Below are 23,344 nucleotides of genomic sequence, written 5' to 3'. Positions count from 1 at the left end.
GTTTGATTGTATTGTATTTTTTTAAGGGAAATCTTTATATGTGATTTAAAATAAAAAATCAGGTTTAAATAAATTGAACTGATGAAATGTAAGTTATTGGTCTTATCAGGTTGTACTACAAGGGGACAAAAGTAACCTGAATTCTATGCTTGATTTTATAAAACAGCAATTACAACCAATTGTGTCACTTTTAAATGATTCATTTAATAAAGTAAAGCATAATTTTTAAGCACTTAAATTCACTTATTTATTTACATGGCTTGGAAATATGGGGGTTTTTTTTGTCACCAAAGCATTTTTCTCTTTTTGGTCTAAACAGGCTAACATATTTATTTTGATAATTGGCTTTTTCACAAAAGACATTAAATTAATCTTAGTAAAGTATTCATTAATGTGAATGTTACCCTCTATAGACAATGTTTTTTATTCCAGCTTTACACACTATTTATTTCTCAATCAAATCTAAAAACTTAAGGAAAACAGAATGTGTACTTACTAGACTCCTTCAATTTTACTATGTAATCTTATAAATTATTATTATTATTATTATTTGCTTCATAGATTGAAGATTTTTGTAGGAACATACTTTTCCAGCAGCTTGTTTAAAGGGCATTCTTTATTGGAAATGTGGCAGAGAATGACAAAAAGTAACTTCTTGCAAAATCAATGTGGCATAAACATTAATCAGAAATAATCACTTAAGGCTACAGGAAGTGTCCATTACTTTATGCTCTGATGAAGAGAATATGTACTTCTGATGAAGACGAGGATTCAGGTACTTATTGTAATTATATTTTGGAGGACTAATAAATATCTTGCAGGAGATTTTAAAAAAATAACCAGCCATAATAATGTAGTCAAGTTAAATAAAGAAATAAAATACACAACAAAGAAGACAACAGAGTGAAGAGACAATCTGTAGAGAGGGAGAAAATATTTGTAAACCATACGTTCAATAAGAGGTTTATATCCAAAATGTATAGTGAACTCAAACAATACTGTAGAAAGAAAACAAATAACCTGATTAAAAAATGTGCAAGGGACCTGAACATACATTTCTCAAAAGGAGACATGCAAATGGCCAACAGATTCTAAAAAAAAATGCTCAACGTCACTAATATTATGAAAATAGATGTTAAAACTATGATGAGATATCATCTCATACCTGTCAGAATGACAATTATCAAAAAGAAGGAAGAGGAAAAAAGCTAACAAGTGTTGTCAAGGATGTGGAGAAAAGGGGATATTTGTACACTGTTGGTGGGAATATAAATTAGTATAGTTATTACAGAAAACTGTATGGAGCGTCCTCAAAAAATGAAAAGTAAAATTACAATGTGATCCAGCAATCCCACTTCTGGGTACTTACCCGCAAAATGTGGAATCAATATGTCAAGGCGATGTCTGAACTACACTTTCATTGAGGCTCTATTCACAACATCCAAGTTATGGAATCAACTTGAGTGTCCATCAGCTTATGAACAGATAAAGGAAATGTGGTATATATACACAATGGAATATTATTCAGCCTTAAAAAGAAATAAATTCTGTCATTTTCAACAAAATGGATGAACCTGGAGGACATTATGCTAAGTGAAATAAGCCAAGCACCAAGAAAGACAAATACCACATGTTCTTACTTATATTTTGAATCTTAAAAAACCAAACATAGAAGCAGACAGTGGAATGGTAGTTATCAGAGGCTGGGAGTAGTGTTAATGTAGAAATGAAAGTCGAAGGGTACAAAGCCTCATTTACAGAAGAGAAATAAACTATTTATTTTGAGATCTATTGTACAGCATGATGAATATAGTTAATAATAGTGTATTGTACATTTCAAAATCACTGAGATAATAAATATCAAACATTCTCACCACAAAAAATGATAGATATTTGAGGGAATAGATATGTTACCTAGTTTGTTTTAATTATTCCACATTGTATTTATAAATCACAACATCACTTTATAACCCATAAATATATAATTATAATTCATCAATTTACAATAACATTAGATTAATTATTTTTTCTAAAAAAAGTAAAGTTTGAATATCCATTAAATTTAAATTGCTAGCCATTCAGATTAGTATGCTCTAAGAGAAAATTGACAAGTCCCATTTCTGGGAATAATGGTGATTTATGTGCTGATTCACAATCTGCCTTTCCAAAACAGCTTGAAATAAAAAGAAAGAAAGAAAAAATTTTTTTAAAATGCACCGGGAATACTGAAACCAGGCACTGGTGCTAGGTTTATACTATCAAATGTAGAAAACATAGTTAGATATATTACAATTTGAATTATTCACCCAACAAATATGTATTAATCACATACCGTACTCTCTGGTGATTAGAAATTAAGACTGAGAAATGAAGGAAATGAATACAGACCATGTGCAAAACCATTGTGCAAAAGATGGATTTAACAACTCTAGGAATTAGAGTCAAATTTTATATAACATCTGTTGAAGGAAAATCTCTCAAAGTGTAGAGGAATAAATAAAGATATGAAAGATATTAGGAGCTAATAGAATGGAAAGGCCAACAGATAGTTGGTATGAGTAGAGAAGAAAACCAAAACAGTGAAACAGAAAAATATATTTATACATGTAATACAAGATAACTTTCCCGAATGAATAAAGATTGAAATAGCTGATCATAATCCAGAAAAGTAATAAAATATGATAGTGAGACTTATACTAATGAATTTAACAAATTTTAAATCTAAAGAAAGAATCTTAGATTAAACAGAAGAAGCTAGTTGCATAGGAAAAATATAGAATGCTTGTCATTGTTTGTTAATCAACATCAAATGACTGAATACAGTGGAATAGGGCTTTTGGTTCCAGTGTATTAACAGCCCCTCTTTTATAATTTTAGCCTAAGTGCATGGATCGCAAAGGAAGGCTAAAACTCTGGTAGAAAACCCAGTCTCTCTAGTATTAAGAATGAGAGGAGAGCCACTCAAACATGAAAAGGGAATCGTGGAAAGGAGAGAATTAAAAAGGGCCTGTCCCAAATTCTAGCATAAACTCTGCTGTAATCTCCAGTTGACCATGAACTACGCGTATGTAGGTGTTCACAAACAGCCCAATTGAGGTTTGGGCTGACACCCAAGAGACAGTGGTTGCAATTTGAGTTGAATGAAGTTGAATGAAGTTTGCCTTCTAAAACACCAACCAAAAAATCAATTCTAAAGGTATATTACTAGACCCAAAGTCTCCATAGAAAACACTTACAATGTCCAGGATACAATTTAAAATTATTCAACATGTAACAGTCCAGGAAATTTGAATAATGCTAGAGAGAAAAGATTGATGTTAAAATGATCCAACTGTTGAAATTAGCAGACAAAAATTTTAAAGCAATTATTAAGTAAAGGAAAATATTCTCACAATGAATTAAAAAAATAAGATTTTTCAGTGTAGAGCTAGAAATATATGTAATGAAAATTCTAGAGATTAAAAATACAGTGTCTGAAATTTAAAAATTCACTAGATAAGTTTAACAGAAGAATAGGGAATAGAAAAAAAATCAATGAATTTGAAGAAAGATTAATAGAAGAGATTCAATATGAATAAAAGAAAAAAATTTTTTAAAATGACCAGTGTTTCAGGGACTTATGGTGACAATATCAAAACATATAGCATAGATGTAACCAGGTTCCCAGTGAAAGAGAAGAAAAATAACCAGTGAGAAAATATATTTAAAGGTAGTTTCACAAGTGTATTTAAAGATATATTTAAAAATGCGAGAACCTCAGAGCCAAGTAAACAAATTTTAAAAAGTAGATAAAATAGACAATTATTTGTAAAATACCAGAACTGAAATAAGATAAAAAAGAAAATTCGAGTACTTCTATATCTATTAAAGAAATCCATTTTTTTATGAAAAGAAAATCTTTCTACAAATAAAACTCCAGACACAAATGCTTTCACTGTTAAATTCTAAAGATATAATGAATGAAAAATGACATTACTTAAACTCTATCATAATATAGAAGCTAGCATAAACCTATTAGCAAAACATGAGGAAGACATTTCCCAAAAAGAGTTACACATCAATATCCCTCAAGGCTACATGTGTGAAAGTATTTAGCAAAATATTAATGAATCCAAACCAGTAACATATAAAAAATTATCATTTATCAGGATCAAATGAAATTTTTCCCAAATAAATTTATGTAGTAACATTGATAAATCAATTATGTAACTTACATATTAAAACACCAAAGGTTAAAAAACTATGAGATCATTGAGTAGATGCAGAATAAAGTACTCAAGCTATTCATGATAAAAACTCTCATAAAACAACTAGTTCTGACAAATGTGGAATATACTAACATTTATAAAGCAAATGTATTTCACAGGGCCTATCCTCCAAAACCCTGTAGTTTCAGGTATAACCTAAGCTTTTAAAATTACATATAGAAATGTTAAGCTTTCAAAAGACAAGAAATTTTCCCCAGGCTAAAGTCTCTGTTGTAGATAAAGAATTGTAACACAGCAAAATTATCGGCTCAAGGACAGATGCCCTTGGAGCAGGTTAACCTAAAGTTACTTTATTGTTATGTAAACATACTGAGGAAACTGCTGTAGGAAAAGACAGTATTTGCTAAGAACAAGCTTTTGTTGGTGGGTAGACTCAACCTTTTGCAAATTGCATTTTGGAATATCACCTTGTTATTTCACTGATGTCACCAGCCATCATTGTTAAACTATACTTAGCCATAACTCCACCTATGTTCCTTTTCTGTAACTTTCTGGCCTGGAGAATAAATACTGAGAAAGAACCCCAGTCTGGTGTTAATTTCCTGAGGAGAAATGCCTCTCTCTTGAGGGTTCCTCGAAATTAACCCCTTCAGGGTTTCTCACTGCTCAGAAGAAATGGGCTTTCATTAATCCTTTTTGCATCTCTGTCACCCAGGGGGAGAGAGGTGACAAAGAGAGTGCAAAAGACAAAGGCATCTATGAAAAACCTGCAGGCTAACATCATATTTAATTATGGACTATAGAATGCTACCTCTAAGATTTGGAATAAGGCAAGGATGCCTTCTCTCACACTTCTATTCAACATTATACTACAGGTTCTAGTAATTGAAATAAAGCAAGAAAAGGAAAAGAAAGTATGAAGATTGGAAAGGAAGAAGAAAACTGTCTCTATTTTCAGATAACATGAGTTTGTGTGAAAATTCCTAAGGAATCAACAAAACAACTACTAGAATATATATATACACACACACATATATTCATCTTGGTATCCAAGACAAAAAAGAACTCTTACAGCTCAATAATAACCAAAAATCCAATTTAAGAACACCAAATATTAAAGCATATGCTGATGCACACAACATCATCTTAAAAGCATGCCAAATGAAGGAAACCTTATACAAAAGAATACACAGTGCATAATTCCATTTTTTTTGGTGGAATTTAAGAATATATGGAACTAATGTATATTGATACAAAAACAAACAGTTGTTAATTATTAGCTTCAGAGACTGAAGTGAGAATTGACTTAGGAGAGGCATTAGGAAAATTTCTGGGATGGCGATAATATTTTATGTCTAAGGAGCGGTTTGGGTTACACAGAGGGATCCATTTGTCAAACTGTTGCAAAGACACATTTAATATTTGTGCATTTCATTGAATGTAATTTATATACTTAAAAATTATTAACAAATATTGAAGTCTAGTTGGTGATATACATGTGAAGTATTTGGAGGGAGAAATATAATGCTATCTTCTATTTATTTCAAAAAGGTTAAAAAATAAAATAGATGAATGAATGGCTACAGATGTATGAATGAATGGAAGTGTGATAAAGCAGGAATGGTAAAATGTTAACGGTGGAATCTAAGAAGTCAGTTTTGGGGTGTTTACTGTAAAATTATTTTGACTTTGCTCTATGTTTGAGAATTTTCATAGTAAAACACTGGGGAAAAAAGAAGACAATGGAGCAATTTCTATAATGTTTTGACGGTAAAGTGGATAACTCAAGAATTATATGCTAACATAAACTGATTATAATATGTACAGGTAATGTATATACATGGTCAAACATTAAAGAGTCCCAGAACTATGTTGCTCATGTATTTGTCTTGAAAAATCAACTTGCAGACAGAATTCAACCAACAGAGAGAAAAAAATGTAGCTACCATGTTTATTTATATTTATAATTGCACAGTTAATTGTAAACATTATAATTTTTAAAAAACAGTGTAAATATGAGTATAAGAAAAATTATGATAGAGTAAGACAGTTTATCATGAAGAAATGAGAGGTGGCACAGATAAAAAAATGTAAATTAATTTTTTAAATAATTAATACGGAAGGCAAGATTTCAGAAGCTGATAAAAAAAATAAGTTTAAGCAATTATATAATGTTTTAAAAAGAATATGAGATTAACAGAAGTGAACTATATACAACTTTCAAGTGTCTGCATTGGAAAATGGAAAGGGCAGTGTCACTTTCAAGAAAACATGGAAAATATAGTCAAAGGTTGAAATAGAAAAGGAAAAGCTAATAAGAATGAAAACAGGAAGTTAAATTATAATAAAAATAGAAAGCTCAAATATATGTTATAAAAATAAGCACAACTATATTTTAATTCATGTATTAAAATCAGAGACTCTTAATGATTAATAAACAAACCCACCTAAATGCTCTATTTAAGAGCAAAGAAAGATTCAGAAAAAAATAAAGATATTAGTAAAGATATAATGGAAAAAAATAAAATCCAAGACCAAACCAAATATGATACAGAAGGATTAATATCAGATAAAGTTAAACTCAAGATATAAGGTATTAAGTAGAACAATAATCATTAAGATTGTTTGGTAGATTTATTAAATATGTAATCCCCATAAACATATTACTTACTTTTATTTCTATAACAAATACTTATGTAGCATGTATCAGAAATTGGACATTATTCTAAAAACTTTAGGGCAACAGTAATTGGACATAAATAAATCCATGAGGTAATTCTAACTATTATTTTTATTTTACAGGGGAAGAAACTATAAAGTTTAAGTACACAGTGGGTAAGTCTGACTCCTGTTGTGTGATCTTAACCACTACACACAATTCTCATGGATCTTTCTGTGTTAAGTAATATCACTTTATAATATGTGAAACGAAACTACTTGAATATAAGGAGAAACTGAAATGTTTAATGTAAGCATTTGAAACATTTTCTAAGTCTTTAAAAATAGAGTAGATAATTATAAGATTGAAGAAAATTTGGACATCATAATGAATATATGAAACCTATTAGATATTTATCAATGTTATACAGTGAAAACAGAAATTGTGCTTTATTTTCAAAATCACATGGGGAATGTTCAAAAAAATGGGTAATATGCTAGGCCAACAAAATGAAAGAAATTGAAAAAACACAATTTCAAGAAATAGGTATATACAAAGCATGCTGAAAACAACATATTTGAACAAAGGTGATGACTAGAAAAATAAAAATAGAAATCCCCCCAAACTGAACCATTAAAAAATGTAAAAGCACTTCCCTGAAGAACTACTTAATTCCCAACTTTCTTGATTCTTTAAAATTCTCCTCCCTTCTGTCACTCTGTCTCCCTTTCTCCCTTTCTTTTTTCCCTCTTGCCTGCCTTCCTTCCTTCCTTCTTCCTGGACTAACTGAGCACACAAGCCATCAGGTGTGCATGCCCAGGAGACCGGGCATGGCCTGGTGTGTGTGCTAGAGACTGAAGAGCTGTGGACATCTGTGGCAGCAGTGATGACAGACCCGCCTGGAATGTTGGATCCCAAGTGGGTTTGTGGAGGGCTTCTGCCCTGAGAGGGTGATGGCAGTGGCAGGAAAGGCAGCCAGTCAGGGGTTGATGGGAGTGAAAAGGTCATGTGCATCCATAGTGGGTGAACATGGGGTGGGCACCCATGTTGGGGAGTGACAGCAGTGACAAGGGCTATGTTGTACTCAGGGAGACTGAAAATAATGCAAATGGACTTCTCACTGTAAAAAGGGAGGAATATAAGTACCTGGAAAGATGAAATGTAAAATAAGACCTAGGTTGTTAGATTGAAATTGGATGTATCAGTGGAACCTGAAGTTTTAAAGATAGATAGATCGTAGATAGATGATAGATGGATGATAGACAGATAAATGACAGATGATAATAGTTAGATAACACCGAAAAATATGAGGGTACTTCAAAAAGTTTACAGAAAAAATAGAATTAAAAGGTTATATGAATCTTTCCATGAACTTTTTAAAGACCTCTTGTACATATGAAAATGTGGGTGTTTGGGTGCAAATATTTGTGTAAACATCTATATAATCCCAACTTCTGTCCATTCACAGGGCACTAAAGCTGCAATATCCCAATGACAATAACACATGCCTACATCTTTGTTTCTAAAGGCAACGTGCCATTCAAAGGAAACAAAGTTCCTGAAAAAGGAGAAATACCTGCTTCTAGGGTTGGGAAAGGTAAAGCACAGGTGAACCTGTAATATCTGAAAGATTGATGGGGTGTGACAAAAGGACACAGGGGCTGGTTAAGGAAGCTCCCACTGGCCAAATCAGAGATAATTTGGACATCAAAGTAGTAATGACAGCAAAGGATTAAAACCTATTGAGTGGAGTGAGAAACCATGAGTGCATGCTGATTTGAATGAATAGATGAATAAATGAGTGGGTAGAGCTAAAGCATTTATTTATGATGGAGTGTCAACTAAAAAAATCTTGTAGGAAAATGATGAGAGAAATGGAAAGCCATCATTTGGTAACTATTATGGTGATGATTGACTCCGCCAAAACACATGAACAGAGGGTAAAATTAATGGGTGAAAGTTTAATAAGGAATAAAATGTTTACATAGTTTCAAAGTACCTCCCCACAAAATGCTTATTCATTTCAAAGGTAAAAAGAATAATTTTACATGGAGAAACCTGGCAACCACCAACTTAAATCAAGTGATCAGAGGTAACATCACCAGTAATGTGAGAAATCAAAACCATGTACAACCTGGGAGAAAACAATAGAATGATCACAGCATCACTTCTTTGATACTCCTGCCCCAAACGAACAGCCTGTATCTAATCATAGGGAAGAAGACAAACCAGGTTGTGGGACATTCTGCAAAATGATTGCTCTGTAATCTTAAAAAAATATTGGGGTCAAAAATCTCAGTGAAGAACTGGGAAACTCTTCTAGACTGAAAGAACTTAAAGAAACATGACAACAGAATATGGCACATGATCCCAGATTGGACCCATTAGCTATGAAGAACTTTTAGGACAATTGATGAAGCTTGAGTGGGGTCTGTGGAATGTATAGTAGAAATATCTATCCCACCACCATTATTGCAAAAGCAACTTCAGTGTGCCTGTCTTTAGCAAGATGTTCTAGTGGCATCATCATAACATGTTAAAAATAGAATATTTAGAAATTTTTTTTCCAGTTACATCAACTTTACTTATTTTTCATTGCTTCCCCTTAAAAAGGCAGCTTATTTTGTATGTCACTCACTAAAATCTATGCGTGTGACAAGTTAATGCTTTTGATGCATGAGAGCCTGGGGGGGAAAGTCTATTCTCTCTGTTGAACAACTTAAAACCATTTTTTAAAAAGCAGTAAGCTCTAGAGACCCAATTCGAAGTTCTTTTACTTTTAAAATTCCATTAAACAAGACTTGCTCTCAGAAATAAAAGCAGGTAAGGAATATCTATGGATGTTAATTAAATTCTCTGAAAATAGAAATTCAAAAATTTAGTTTCAAACATGACACAGAAAACTATAAAGCTGAAGCCCTGCAGCTGTGACTCTCATGTTTTGTCTTTCAGGTAATATCAAGCAGTGGTTCTGTCACTGCCAAGCACCCAGGGAGCTACATGTACTGATGGAGATGTCTCACTTCAAGGCCACAATGCCAGGTACTCCAGGAAGTACAAAAGAAAAGACAGATCTAGGTCTTGGTTGTGGCCTTCTAGTTACTTACCGTCCAAAATTCAAAACTGGTATTTTCAGTTAAAAACAATGATGTAAAAATAATAAAACTAATGTCTTAAAGTGCTTAACTGTGACTTAGGCCAAAAAATCTTGGCTTGATCAGAATATAATTTCTGACTTCAAAAGTACCACAGAATATAATTGCATCTAGAGTCATAGCCCAGCAAGGAACAAATGCTCTGCAGGTGTAAGCCACATTGTTTCTCTTAAAAAAAGAAATAGCTCAGAGTCACAGGGCAGAATCTATCCCTTTTGCAGCCAATCAAACATGTTAGTACATCCACATGCATGACACTGACTATTGGTAGGACCTGCAGCTTAAGCAGGCTGCTTGTGTGTACAAACCTACCCCCTGAGCCCTTGTTTGTATTTCTTCAGATTCCACTCCAACTTTGTTTGCCTACTGTAAATTCTGGAGACTTGGCAGAGCTGCATTTTGATAAGTAAGTAAGTCAAAAAAGTTACAATTCAGGTGACTGCTTTTTTAGTTTCTTATGAGCAGATATGATTTTCCTAGTAGATACTGCCACAGGAGTTCACACATGAGAGAAAAGAGAAAACAATTGTGTGAGTCACGTTAATGATAACACATTATGCAACTGAAAAGAAAAACTTCTTCCTGGTACACATTTTACAGGGTAGAGGAGAGGGCCTCAAAGTAAAATATGAATAACAAGCACATTTGGGGTGTACGTGGGGGCTATCAAAAGCCAGAAAACTTAACTGAGGTGCCTGGAATATGGCTTCTGACATATATGGCTTGGGACAGTCACAAGACTTAGTGACGTAAACAATGTCTACCTAAGCAGTGAAATAGACACCCAGCATGGTCCTCAGCTATTCCAGTGTGTCTAAGACAATCAAGCCACCTGACTGCTTTTCTAAGAAAGAAGAAAGTGTTAGACATTGAAAAAATGAAAAAGGATAGCTCTAAGGTGAATTCAACAATTAGAAAGAGAACATTGTTGAATAGAGGAGGGAATTTAGATGTTTTAAAAGGATAGTCTGCTGGAAAATCCACTAAAGACCCTGAGTTCATACTGTCGAGTTATTCAAAATGATTTTACTTACATTAAGTTTTATTCTACAAATTCACCTGCTATGAAATGAACACTTTACCACTACATGCCTGCAGTGGCTTCTGCTTTAGACCACCACATTATTGCCAATAATCATTTACTCAATAGCAACTTTAAATGCCTTACACAGAGAGGAAGCCACATTAAGACTTAATAACATCCGTTCTAACAGTCTTCACTAAAAAGGGCTGAATTGCATGGTTACTGAAATTAGCCCTTTTATAGAGAGCAGAAAACAGTTTCCTGATATCATGTTAAGTTCATTATGAAACATGGCAGCATGAACGTGCAAATATGAGTGCATGTGTATATTGAGATGTGAAAGGAATAATTAGGAAAAACAGGAGCTGTACCCAACTGATCTTATCGCTATGGCATAAAGAAAATCATTCTATAAATATTTGTTGAAATCTTTTTACCTGTAAGAAACTGTTAGGAACTGTATATAAATAAACTGATACAGACCCTGTCATGTTGAAGTTTACAGAATGACTTGAAAGGCAGGCTAACTTCAACAGCTTAATTTCTTATATATTTGTATTAGTCTGCTTATAACAGAATATCTGAAATTGGGTAGTTTTTAAAGAAACAATTTATTCCTTACAGTTTTGGAGGCTGGGAATCTAAAGTTCAGGGAGCACATCTGATGAGGGACTTCTTCTTGGTAGGGGGTCTCTACAGAATCCCATGGTGAGCCAGTGTGTCAAATGGTGACGAGGGGGAAGAATACATTTCCACCTGCTTTCTCCCTCTCCATATAAAGCCCTCAATCCACTCCCTGATAACCCACTAAACCATCAACCCATTAATCTATAACTGGGTTAATCTATTCATGAGGACAGAGTCCTCACAATCCAATCATCTACCAAATGTCCTACCTTTTAAACACCATAGTCTAATTTCCACCCTCTTAACACTGTTATAGTGGGGAGCTTCAAGTTTGGGGGAAACATTCCAACCATAGCAATATTCTGATCTAGGTCAATAGACAAAGGGTGAATAATGAAGTTAGATATTCTGAACCCAATACTGTTTATGTTTTGTTTGGTAGAAATGCTTTTACCCATAATAAACAGATGGCTTAATCATATAAGAGTTTATTTTTCCTTGCGCTATAAGAAATATGGAGGTAAGTAGTGGTTGACATTAGCTCATCTCCTCAATGACTCACCAAGAACTCAACAACTTTCCTCTCTTCCACTTTGACATTTCTACATTTTGAATTTTTATCCTTAGGCCTGTTGCTTTATGGTTGCAATATGGCTATTACAACTCCAAGAAACATAATTACCTTCAAAGAAAGGAAAAAAAGTTAGAAGAGTAGCCATTTTTTCCTCTGTCTCTCTACTTTCATTATAAAGGAAAACATTCCATAAGTCTACTGACAAACATCCCCGTATATTTTAGTGGCTAGTATTGGATCGCATGTCTATCCCCAGTATAGAGGCCAAATCCACCTCTCTTGAGATTTAGAGTCTCTGAACTTGTTATCTAGAAAATAAGCAGAGTTTGATTAGTTAAGAAGGAGGCAACACTTGGATAAGTAATCGTATTTTCTGCACGTTTGAATACCCATTTCAGATTCTTCAATGGTATGGGTTTTTCTTACATGAATATGTTCATTTAACATTAGAAAAATATACACTTGGAATTATTTTCTCAGTACAGAAGATATATTTGTGCCCTCTACCTGGGCTTTGGCCTTGATTCAGCCATTGTGCTCATTTTTAAGTCTGGAAAGTGGTAGGGCAGAGATTGTGATTATATTATAACACAAAAACTGTCTGGTCTATTCAAAAATTAAATCTATGCCTTCTGCCTCATTAACCCTTTATGATTATCAACTGGGATAATAACTTCACAAACAAGATTGTAATATATAATGTACTATTAATTTCCTTTAGTATTATTAATGTACACGCTTGTTCAAGAATTAAGTGAAAGCTAACTCATATAAGTTTGGCAAATGATTCAAAACTACTGAACATGAACTCAAAAGACATTGGAACAAAAAGGTATTATACATCTTCTATGAGGTCTGTCTCAAAAAATTAGAAAAGTGTCCTTGAACCCCACTTAATGATCTACAATGGATTTAGCATACATAAATTTATCTAAATTCATACAAAACCTAGTGATATTTTCAGTCCAGAAAATCTCTCATAATGAATTTCTTGAGATCTACTAAGAGACAGCCCTAGGGAAAATTCAATCACAAAAGGACAGCAATATTATAATACATATCTGACAAAACATTCATATCTGAAATATCTAAATACCTCTTTCAATCAATAAGAGAAAGTCAGAAAATCCAGTAAAAAATGGGGAAAAGGTTTTTACAGACACTCTACAAAAGAAGATAACCAAATGAATTCATTGTGCTCTTATTGTATATAAAAGTGCTTAACTTCATTAGCCATTAGGCAATACACGGTTTCTTCAAAAACTTCATGGAAAGATTGGTGTTATCTTTTAATTCTATTCTTTCCATGAACTTTTTGAAGTATCCTAGTATAAGGTAAAACCACAGGATATATTATTACACATCTTCAAATTAGCTAAGAGGAAAATACAGAAAATACCCACTGTTAGGCTGTGGAGCAATTAGAACTCTCATAGACAGCTGGTATAAGTGAAAATTGGTTAAAGTCACATTACAAGACTCTTTGACAGTATCTATTAAAGATTAACATGTACATACACTATGATCTAGCAACTCCATTTCACTTCAATCCTAACAGAAATGTGTACACTTGAATAGCAGCACTATTTGTTTTTTTGTTTGTTTTGTCTTTTTGTGACCGGTAAGGGGATCGCAACCCTTGGCTTGGTGTTGCCCGCTCTGGGCTCAGCCAGTGAGTGCACTGGCCATTCCTATATAGGATCGAACCCGCGGAGGAAGCGCTGCTGCGCTCCCAAGCGCTGCACTCTACCGAGTGCGCCACGGGGCCGGACCAGCACTATTTGTAAATAGCCAAAAAAATAAATAAATGAAAGAGAAATTATCAAATGCATCAAAAACAGAATGGATAAATTGTGGCCTATTCACAAAATGTAATCATATACAACAAGTATGAATGATATACAACTACACACAAAAATACAGATAAACCTCACAAACCTACTGTTAAGCAAAAGAAGCCAGAAATAACACCCTACAATTCTATTTATGTAAAGCTCCCAAACAGGCAAAACCAATATATTCTGCTAGAAATCAAAATAATGCTTACACTTGACTAGATTAATGATGAGAAAGGAGTAGGATTTAAGAAAGCTCAAGAGAAATAAACGGGTTCAGAATACCACTGACTATTGTCTTTTTGGTTACAGTTTTCTGAAAAAAGGTAAGCTTTAAAATCTATATCAGATAGCTAAAAATCATATGATTATTAATATCATATAGGTCTCAGTATTACTATTGAGAAGATATGATTGTATGATCTCAGGTTGGCAGCTGGGATCCAATGATTTGTTAATAATAATTTTGAACAAGAAACAAACTAGCAGCTTATGGGTTTCTTTTATAAGCAAATAAAAAGCATGTGAGCTAAGTGCTTTGTTTTATTGGTATGTATCTTTAAAATAAAGAAATTTCTTATATGGAAAATAGTATAGGTAGTGTAGGCTTTCATTGTCTGAATGAGTTGTTTTACCATTTTTTTTATTTATTTTTTTAATGGAACATAGTTGATTATACATATCTGTGGAGTACAGCATTGAATATCAATACCTGTGTGCAGTATGTGATGTTCAAATCAGGATAATTAGTATATCCAAGATTATACAATGCAGTCATTTTTCATGGCCCTTTACAAATTCCTCCCTTACTCCCCTTCCACTCCCCCTTTGTCACCTAGGGGAACCTCAGTTCTGTTCTCTCTGTTTGAAAGTTAAATGTATTTTGTGATATCTTTCTTTTTTTATTTATTTGGTTTTTGGTTTTTGGTATTTTTTTATCTCTCACTTATGAGTGAGGGCATGTGGTAATTCTCTTTCAGTGTTTGGCTTATTTCACTTAACATAATTTGCTCTAAGTTCATTCATTCTGCAAATGGTAGTATTTCATTCTTTTTATGGCAGAGTAGTATTCCATTGTCTAAATATACCACATTTTCCTTATCCATCATCCAGCAATGGGCATATAGGTTGATCCCAACTCTTGGCAATTGTAAACAGAGTTGCAATAAACATGGGACTACAGGTATCCCTTCAACATGATGATTTCCACTCCTTTGGGTATATTGAGTAGTTGAATTGAGGTGATTCTATCTGTAGTTGTTTGAGGAATCTCCATGCCATTTTATGTAATGACTACACAAATTTACAGTCCCACCAACAGCATAGGAGGGTTCCACTTTATCCTCCTCTCCAGCATTTGTTATTTTCTTTTTGATGCTCACCAGTCTAACTGGCATGAGATGATACCTAAGTGTGGTTTTGACTTGCATTTCTCTGATGCTTAGTGAGGTTGAGCATTTTTTCATGTGTCTGTTGACCACTATATACCTTCCTTTGAGAAATGCCTGTTCAGCTCCTTTGCCTATTTTTTAATCAGGTTTGTTTTTCTTACCATTAAGTTGTTTGAGTCCCTTGTACGTTTTGGATATTAATCTTTTGTTAGATGCATAATTTGCAAACATTTTCTCCCACTCAGTAGGTTATCTTTTCTCTGTTAATTGTTTCTTTTGCAGTGCAGAAGTTTTTTAGCTTGATATAATCCCATTTGTTTATTTTTGCTTTTGGGATCATGTTCATAAAGTCTGCCCAGTCCTACTTCCTGAAGTGTTTCCCTTATGTTTTCTTCTGGAAGTTTTATAATTTCAGGACATGTATTTAAGTCTTTAACCCATTTTGAGTTGATTTTGGTATAGGGAGAGAGGTAAGGGTCTAGTTTTGTTCTTCTATATACAGATGTCCAGTTTTCCCAGTTCTATTCATTGAAGAGGCAGTCTCTTCTCTAATGCATGATCTTGGACCCTTTGCCAAAAATCAGTTTTTGGTAAGTATGTGGGTTGATTTCTGGGTTCTTTATTCTGTTCCATTGATCCATGTGTCTGCTTTTATGCCAGTACCACACTGTTTTGGTTACTATAGCTTTGTAGTATAATTTGAAGTCTGGTAGTGTTATGCTTCTAGCTTTTTTTTTGCTCAGGATTTCTTTTGCTACTTTAGGTCTTTTGTTGTGGCATATGACTGTCAGGATTGTTTTTCCTGTTTCTGTGAAGAATGTCATTGGTATTTTGATGGAGATTACACTGAATCTGTAGCTTGCTTTGGGCAGTATGGACATTTTCACAATGTTAATTCTTCCAATCTAAGTGCATGGTATATCTTTCCATCTTTTTGTGCCCTCTTTAATTTCTTTCAACAGTGACTTGTAGTTCTCGTGAAAGATCTCTATGAGATCTTGGTTAACTTTATTCCTGAGGGGGGGGGTGTTGTTTTGTGAGGTTTTTGTGTGTGTGTGTTTGACAATTGTAAATGGGCTAGCTTTCTTGATTTCTTTTTCTGCTAATTTGTTGTTGGAGTACAAAGATGTTACTGATTTTTGCATGTTGATTTTGCATCCTGCAACTTTACTGAAATTGTTTATCATGTCTATGATTTTATTTATTTATTTTTTGTAGAGTCTTTAGGCTTTTCTCTGTATAGGACTATGTCATCTGCAAGTAGGGACAATTCAATTTTATCTTTTCCAATCTGGATGCCCTTTCTTTCTTTTTCTTGCCTGATTTCTCTAGCTAGTACTGCCAATACTATCTTAAATAGGAGTGATGAGAGTGGACATCTTTGTCTTATTCCCATTCTTAAGAAATCAGAATTATGTTGGCAGTGATTTTGTCATATATGGCTTTCATTGTGTTGATACTTTCCTTCTGTACCTAATTTGCTGAGAGTTTTTATCATGAAGCAATGTTGAATTTTGTCAAATTCTTTTTCTACATTTATAGAGACAATCACAAGGTTTTTGCCCTTGATGTCATTGATATGGTTTATCACATTGATTGACTTATGTACGTTGAATCCTCCTTGCATCCCTGGGATAAATCCCACTTGATCATGGTGTATAATTTTATTTGGCTTATCAGCACCTAGGTTGGAGTATCTTTTATTAATTTACTTTGCAATAATTTCATTAAAATGTAATTTAATGCACTAAGCCATATTTTATTACACTAAAGTTATGGCTGCATCAGGCAATGGTTAAAGGAAATTTAACCTAAAGTATTAATTCCATGAAAAAAATAATAAATTTGTTGTTTTTGAAAACTATGCAAGTTATGTCTATGAGAGTTACTAGACACAGCATTGACAATAATTTTAATAAAATGTTTCCAGATTTAGAATAAATAATACATGGAGTCCATGTACATGGAGACCTATGCCACATTTGCATAATTTTTTCCATATATACGTGTGAATATGTGTTTTTTGTGTGTGTTTCTGTTAACAGACTATAAAAACCATATATAAATGATAAATGATAAAATTTTTCCTCATGGGTCTTCATTTTAAGATTTATTATATTGGAATTAAAATCCTTATCAACAAAATAATTCCATTGCAATAAAAAAAAAGTAATTGTTAAATTAAAAAAAATTACTCTATGAAATTCCTAGTAGTACTTTACACTAAAAAATTATTACTAATTAAGATGACCACTTGCACACTCACAAAAGATAGTACAAAGAATGTTTTATAACTTTCCCAGACAAGGAGGGAAAATACTGTTTAAACATTCAGCACATGTGAATAAAGTACAAACTCATGAAACACCCCTTGTTTCATATGAATAAACTGTGCAGCACATTAGAAATACCAACTAAAGTTTCAAATTACATTTTGGGACCAATTGCCAGTGACATCCATCTTCCTCAAAAGTAACATCTGTGAAGCTGGCAGCAAGGGACCAGAATTTTGGACTCTGTGGGGTAGAATATCATAAGCTTTGCTTTATTTTTCCAAAAAGTCTTCTTAAAATTTTCTCAACCTATTCCTATCCATTTATTTTTTGAAAACTTCCCATATTGTATTATTTTGGAATTTAAAGGCAGAACTCTTGTATTTTAGTCATATTAGCTTTTACCAAGAGAATTTGTACAAATGTGAGAGCAAAACCCTCCGAATCATCAATTACATATTAAAGAGGTGGCTTTCAGTCAGTGTCAATTAAGCCCTCAGGAAGGGTTTTTTTCAAGCTAGCCACTCGAACATACAATCTAGTAAGTTAAAGGGGACTATAGATAAATTCAGCCTATTTTCATGTGACAGGAATTTAATAACACTCAAGCCATAATTCCTATTGCAACTTTTCATCCTGGTCTCTTCTTTTCCAAGCTAGACATTCTCAGATTCTTCAAGCTGCAACCTATCAGATGGCTGCTGAAATCAACCCAACATTATCAACACTAAATATGAAGACAGTAAACCAAGGCTTTAAGCTCCCTGTCATCATCATCATCATCAGAAATTCGGTGGAATAAAACAGAAAGGATTTAGCCCGATATTGTTAATCATGATCAATAGATAATCCTTCCCTGTATCTCAAGAGTAATCTCCCTGGCACTCCTTCCTGTATAAACATAGAACCTAGAATTTAATGATACATGTAATGTAAAACATATGGTGTGGATACAAACATTAAATGTTCCTTTCAATAGCAGCACGTTATGTTTGATAGAACATTCTGGTTTTCAAAGTGCACTCTAATTCTGAATCTCCCAACGCTGTAAGGGCAGCAGAATAGAAGTTATTCTTAACAATATATAGATGAGAAAGCTAGGTTTCCTAGAGTTAAGGAGACTATAACATCTCATTGCTGGTGAGGGTAGAAGTAAGTCCTCAGTCTAAGAATTCTCTCATGCTTTACCCTGACCACACCTTGCTGCCTCTTCATGCCATGGAATTATAAGAATACGAAGATGGTGATGGGATATGAAGGCTGCCTAGAAGGCCCATCAGCTGCAAATATCACCTCCATTACCTTTATGAGCCTTAAACTCCAGAACAGGAATTTATTCTGGTGGAGTATAAAGGTTTCCCAGCTTTTAAAGGACAACTTATAAAATTTAAAAAAAAAAAATTACTCCAAAATTATTCCAGAATACCTTTTGGCAGGAACAGACAAAAGGTGATCAAGAAGAGATGTTGAAAGGCACCCAAGACAAATTTCGCTACCTTACTTTGTATCCTGGCTTTTGCTCAATTTTAATTCTGTTTTTTGTTTGTTTGTTTGATTGATTGTCTGGTTTGCATTTGACCATTAACACTAGTTTTATCTCCCTTGCAGTCTCCTGTCGGGTCCACTGCCGGCCAACCCGAACAGCCCTAGCCTCGTTCCTTTTGATGGGCGAGCGAATGGCCCTGGATTCCTCTTTCCCTCCTGTCCCCTTTGGAAGAAGATGGGGTAGAGAGTTGTGAAGAGAGGTGAGCACACTGCCAGCCCCCAAACCAGCCCAGTTAAAGGACACTCAGACACAGCGTGGGTTCTGTCGAGCAGTTCCGTTTATTACCACACAAGCACTTGCTTTTAAAGGCAAATGGGGAAGGGAGGTTTTTTACATAATCTTATCAGCTTAAAGGTCAAGAGACCATGCATCCTGTCTCAATTCCTAGCTATTGCAACCTCGAGTGCGGAAGCGCATATTTGGCCAATAAGGGCTAAGGCAAGGTTCCTGCAGACACCCCCCACCCTACTTCCTCTGGGTGCCATCTTAGGCTGCCACATTAATACGCCCTTGTGGGCCCATAATGGCACCACTTGTAATGTCACTTAAGGTGGCATTAGTTTTTAAGGCCCAACAGTCTCCTAACTTCTTTTTTGAGGCTATGTTTTTCATTCTGATAGTAATAATGATGAAACTATTTATTTTCAATCTATCTTCAAAATTATTTTCCAAAAATTATGGATTTCTTTAGTAAGTAAGAATACCAGTGAATTTTATTGACATGGTTAAGGGGAAAAGATAGGTGAGCAGTATTCTCAGAACTTCAAAATGATTCCAGAGCAACATCAAAGAAGAGCATTTATAGACTTTCTGCAGCTTTGAGTGAAACATTTACTAATTTTTAGATATTTTTATTTCTTGTCTCTGCTAGGTTTGAGAACTTGGTAAGAAAATCTAGCTGTAAATAATTGATGACCAAGCAATAAATGTTGAGAAATTTTGACTTCATGCTTAAATAAGATGACTTTTTAAATAAGACTCTTGCTGTAGAGTCTTTTCAATTTTTACTCAAAGTAAGCCAGTTACCAGACTGCTATTCGATTAGTTTAACGGTCATTACAGAAGTGTTGGTCTTTAAAAATTCATCATGTTATTAAAATATTCAACATTTGTGCTTCTTCTTCCTTTTCTTTTTTGCTATGAAATATATCACCAGTGCAGAAAGGTTTAAAATCTGTACATGAAAGTTTGAAAATTAGTTGTAAATATTAAATATAGGAACTCAGTTTGTGTTGTCTTATATAATTGATAATATCACAATTCTTCAAGTTGTGTTCATGTTTTTGCAAATAAATGTTCAAGGCTTTTGTTTGTTTGTTTCTTTTCTTTTCTTTTCTGGAAAAAAAAATAATAAATGCCAAAATATTAGAAGCAATACTTAAGAAAGTATCCTACTAAAAAAGCATAACTTGGTGTACTGGAAGAGTTTAGAAGTTACAGGTATTTCTTCAATAGATGCTTAAATCTCTGCTAAAAATGCCACAGCAGTAGCAGAAAGAACTTGTCTAAAAGAACACTAGAGTGGAATGAAATCCCTGCAGAATGGAAGTGGAATTCACTAATAAGAGTTTTTATTCCCTGTAAGTGGCTACATTGCTAGCGATTAGGAACAAACAGTCAACATACGGGAAAAAAAGGCAAAGCAGAATGTTTATTATTTTGAGAGGTTCATCAGGGAATGCTCTTACATCAGGGGAATAAATACTGCACCTGGCAGGGAAGCTATGTTGCTTCCAAAGAGCCCCAGTGATACTGAATACTATTAAAACACCTCTTATTCCTTGATCTTCACTACTAAAGATGAAGTGACAAAGGTATGGTTCAGAACCAAGGTGAGATGTAGGCAAACCAATATTATTTAGTTAGTGGTTTTATTAGGATCCAGTATTCAGCCTGAAAGGGACAGGGACTCTTTACGAAGAACATAAAAATATTTCCCTTCTGTTACATGATTTGGGGAGGAGGCTTTCCCATTAAGTTGGTTTAGGAACAGAAAAGCTTGAAGCTGTTTATTTTTTAGCTCACTTTCTATGGGATTTGGAGTAATTTTACTACTCACTGGAGTACTTATTAGACGTAATGAGTTATTTTCTAGTGTTAAATGGTACAGTATTAAAAATTCTGTAAATTGTTAGTGAACCATTAAAGGATCTCTGGAATTAAAAGGTTAATGGAATAAGCCCTAAATTCAGAGCTATTATGTAACCTGAGTCTTCAGTACAGAGGCCATGCCCAATAATGCAACAAACACAAAAAATTTTAATCTGAGCTGTGTGCAATTCAATTTCCTACTCATAAAAGTTTAACAAAATACATTATTTCTGAATTTCACAATTAAATATCACTACTGGCTGCCTTGGCTCTCTGGGAACTATCATTCCCCATTGGATGAACTTTAGAGAATGTGAGATATTCAGTGAGACAAGAGCTCCTCCACGTAATTAAGTTTCATCTCATTTCTCTCATGTTCCCACTCATTCCTTTACATCATGGTGGCATACCCTAATGCAGGAGCATGCGTTTTCTTTGTATCAATTCTCAAATTTTTGTTACTAATGAAACACTTATCACTGACCTTTCAATAATCTGAGAACAAAAAAAATCAGTATCCCACAGTCCCTTACCCAGAAAACCATCCCCTGGCCCTCTTCCCTGTATGTATGTGAAATGAAAAGATGCCAGTTTGAAATTGTGTTCACTTATAGCTTTGAGAGCCAAGCCATCCATGAATGAGAGATAGATAGATAGATAGATAGATAGATAGATAGATAGATAGATAGAGAACAATGGATGGATTGAAGAAGGAAGAGCTGTGCCAGGACCCAGGTGGGAAGCAGAGGGAGGGAATTCTCTGACCCAAGCCTGATGAAATGCTTTGTGTTAGCCATTTGCATTTTGAAAAGTTGACAAGTAACATATGCCAAAGACTGGAGATGGAATTATAGCCTTATTTTATGTATGTTTTCAAAGTACATTGTGTTTAAAGTAATACAAGGCTAGGAGAGCTGCAAGGCTGCAAAGCCATTAGCATCTACCATTTAAAGCTGTTAAAAGGCAGTACACCAGTCACAGTTGAGAGAACTGCTGACACACTCTGGAAGGGCCAATGCCAGCCAAAACCCCAGGGAGCTAAGCAGACTGGAGGGCTGCAAAGCAATCAGCCACTGCCTCTGAGTATTTCTAAAGACAGTTTTTCTTGACTTCATTCCGAAATCCAATTACTGCCAAAGCCATCGGTAGCAATTAACACTTAGTAGGCACACAAAAATACCCTTGATTACAATTAGCCCTTATAGATCAGTTTATACAATAAATTGCACACAATCTGGTGAAGTTAACAACCATGCTGTATGAGCCCAGCAATTAGACACTGAGGTGAAACCAATGTAAAATCCTGAGCTCTCTTGTTACTTGCAAGCTGATAGTTCACTAAACGATGCCCCCAGAGCCGTGCTGCAATAAAATGACAGACACTGACAGGCAGAATTAACTATTCCAGACACATATTTTACATTCATGGATAGAGAAAAGAAAGAAGAATATGCAAGTTCTAAATGGCATTTGAATTTTAATTGCTCTCAATTTACACCTTATGGCAATATCCCTTAACATGGGCATTCAAGACGCTGAGACTCGAAGTGAATGAAAAGGAGATAAGGGCTAAGTATAAAATAGTAATACTTTGTTTACAATTTAGACATAGACTAAATAGTAGGATCAAATAACACACAAGCCTTAGAAACCACCTGCCCCTCATGATGGCTTTCATAATTATGGCAGACAAGATGGCCAGGGTATGAAAGTAGTCTATGTGACATTTATGGGGACCTTGAATTTTAGCTTTTACCATTTTCACTTTGCCTTCCTTCATTTAAGCTGATGGGGGCTCTTGGAAGACCAAATAGGTACAATAAATACTTTTTATTTAGCATTTGATCATTGCTCATTTTCCCCTTTCTTAATTATAACATTGCAAATTGTTTAAGCTTAACAGTTTTAGTGTTTCATCATTAAAAAATAGATATCTTTATTTTATTTAGAATAGCAGCAAA

Source organism: Cynocephalus volans, chromosome 1, assembly GCF_027409185.1.
Source record: "Cynocephalus volans isolate mCynVol1 chromosome 1, mCynVol1.pri, whole genome shotgun sequence".
NCBI lineage: Eukaryota > Metazoa > Chordata > Mammalia > Dermoptera > Cynocephalidae > Cynocephalus > Cynocephalus volans.
This window is presented reverse-complemented; position numbering follows the sequence as displayed.